Source organism: Triticum aestivum, chromosome 5A (genome assembly GCF_018294505.1).
Source record: "Triticum aestivum cultivar Chinese Spring chromosome 5A, IWGSC CS RefSeq v2.1, whole genome shotgun sequence".
NCBI classification, from domain to species: Eukaryota; Viridiplantae; Streptophyta; class Magnoliopsida; order Poales; family Poaceae; genus Triticum; species Triticum aestivum.
This window is the reverse complement of record NC_057806.1, coordinates 685,072,473-685,075,520: the sequence shown is the minus strand read 5'-3', so window position 1 is coordinate 685,075,520 and position 3,048 is coordinate 685,072,473.

Here is a 3,048-nt window from a genome sequence, read left to right as displayed (position 1 = left end):
CTATGTTTGAAAGCTGCTAAGGCTTCGACGTCCAGACAGTCGACGATTTGGTTCTTTTTGGTGAGAAACTTGTTCCAAAGCTTTCGGGCGGACTCTCCAGACTGTTGAATTATATGACTTAAATCGTCTGCATCCGAAGGTCGGACGTAGGTCCCTTGAAAATTAGCCCGAAAAGCGTCCTCGAGCTCCTCCCAACTTCCAATTGAGTTTTCGGGGAGGCTTTTCAGCCAGTGCCGAGCTGGTCCTTTGAGCTTGAGGGGCAAGTATTTAATGGCATGGAGATCATCTCCTCGAGCCATATGGATATGGAGGATAAAGTCCTCAATCCAGACCCCAGGGCCTGTGGTCCCGTCATACGCTTCTATGTTCACTGGTTTGAATCCTTCTGGGAATTCGTGGTCCAACACCTCATCAGTGAAACATAGGGGGTGTGCGGCACCCCTGTACTTGGACGTACCATGGCGTTCAGACGGTTGCAATATTCGGTTTTGATTTTGTGCCGGAGCGCGCTTCCTAGATCCATAGATGGATCTGGTCGTACTGGATTTTTGGCGCAAGTCCTCACGTAGATCATGTGTTGACTTATGTGCGACTTTGTGAGCCGCTCTATCGCGGTCACAAGGTGGTGGATCCGGCCGGTTGGCCGTTTCATTATTTGGTTGTGTGGGCTCTAAGGCCTCGTCGTCGAATTCAGGTAACAGCTTGCGCTTTGGATAGCTCTTTGTGTGGTAACTTCCACCATACTTTGCTTCGCTGTCGAGCACTTTGTTCCACCTACTGTTGAGTGTGTTTTGTGCGGCCTTAAGCCTTTGCTTCTGCTTCTTCAGACTCCTCGCTGTGGAAATAAGCCTTCTGCGGAGGTTCTCTTGCTCCAATTGCGTTTTCAGGATGATGTGTGCATCTTCGTCCGGACTGTTTTCCTCCCCAGATGGGGTTTGATGAGGGTTATCCTTGGCGCCGCCGTGTTCGAACGTCGGATCCGTACTATGTTCACCGCTTGCAGCTTCATCGTGCTCTGCCGTCGGGGCAATGTGGTCGTCGTTTCCTCTGGAGTCGACTGGAGTGTTATTTTCTCTTGCGATGTTATCGCTGTTTTGCTATGCGGGACTTAGAGCGGCGCCGCTGATGTCGGCGCTTGGGTTGCTTCTTGGAGGGGCCATCCTCCGCTATCTCTTCGCCATTGCCTTCTTTGGGTGTATTCACCATGTATATGTCATGTGATGAAGTGGCTGTCCGGCGCCCTGTGGGCGCTGGTTCCTGTTCGTCTCCTGCATCTTCGTCCATGCCGTCGATGTCTTCGGAGTCGAAGTTGAGCATGTCGGTTAAGTCGTCGACAGTGGCTACTAAGTGGGTGGTGGGAGGGCAACAAATTTCTTCGTCGTCTGTATCCCATTCTAGCCGGACATAGTTCGGCCAAGGTTCTCCTGACAAGGAGAGAGACTTTAATGAACTTAGCTCATCGCCGAAAGGCGAGTGCTGAAAGATATCCGCGGAGGTGAACTCCATGATCGGCGCCCAGTCGGATTCGATGGGCACGGATGCAGGCGGCTCGGAGTCCGTGGCCGGAGATGAATCCAGTGGTTTGGCGACACGGCTCTCGTAAGGGGTGAAGTCAGTATCCGGCTCCATCGCCACTGAGAGTGCAGCCTCCCTAGCGGGGTCTATCCCTCCGTCCTTGGATGGTGCAATTTTCTCCGGATTGAAGGCCGGAGTATTGCAGATGCGATCTCCCGAACACTGTCCGACGGCAGAGTTACGTCATGCTCGTCGTGACTGTGCGGCGCACCTGACACAGGCTCAAATCCGTCGAAGATCAAGTCTCCGCGGATGTCGGCAGTGTAGTTTAAGTTTCCGAATCTAACCTGATGGCCAGGGGCGTAGCTCTCTATCTACTCCAGATGGCCAAGCGAATTGGCCCGCAGTGCGAAGCCGCCGAATACAAAGATCTGTTCGGGGAGGAAAACCTCACCCTGGACCGCATCGCTATCGATGATCGAAGGAGCCATCAAGCCTTATGGTGAAGACACAGTGGAACTCTCAATGAAAGCACCAATGTCGGTGTCAAAACCGGCGGATCTCTGGTAGGGGGTCCCGAATTGTGCGTCTAAGGCGGATGGTAACATGGGCAGGGGACACGATGTTTACCCAGGTATGGGCCCTCTTGAAGGAGGTAATACCCTACGTCCTGCTTGATTGTTCTTGATGATATGAGTATTACAAGAGTTGATCTACCACGAGATCGTAGAGGCTAAACCCTAGAAGCTAGCCTATGGTATGATTGTATGTTGTCCTAGGACTAAACCCTCCGGTAATATAGACACCGGAGGGGGCTAGGGTTACACAAAGTTGGTTACAAGGGAGGAGATCTACATATCCGTATTGCCTAGCTTGCCTTCCACGCCAAGGAGAGTCCCATCCAGACACGGGACAAAGTCTTCAATCTTGTATCTTCATAGCCCAACAGTCGACCAAAGGATATCGTCCAGCTGTCCGGAGACCCCCTAATCCAGGACTCCCTCAATCACGCTCCAAGGACTCTTACTTCTTGACGGCGTCCTGGAGCTCTTGCTGTACCTCGCTGACCCGGGCATCGTGTTTCTCGCGTGCGGCATGCTCCTTGGCCGCTTTGTCCTCGGCCTCGGCTAATGCCTTCATGAGGGCCGCCACCTCGGTCGTGGCCCCTAATAAAATTCATGACACTTTAGTTAGCACGAAACATTCATCCTTCCTAAATATATACGCAGGTCACTGCATACCTTGGTTGTCCTCCAACTACTTCTTCATGAGGCCGAGCTCTTCTTCGGCCCGCTCCAGGCTCTGGTTCAGGCCGGAGACCTCCGCAGTATGAGCGGCAACAGCCAGCAGCGACGCCTGCTTATTCACATAGACATCTTATGTTAGACTCCTGCGAAAATTATTTTGATCCTCTATTCAGCTTTTTCTTTCTGAACACTGAACAGAGCATCAGGGGCTACTGTCTATACTGTGATATCCTTTCTACAATTACATTACTTACCTCAAAGCCTGTTAAAAGGCTAGTGCAGGCTT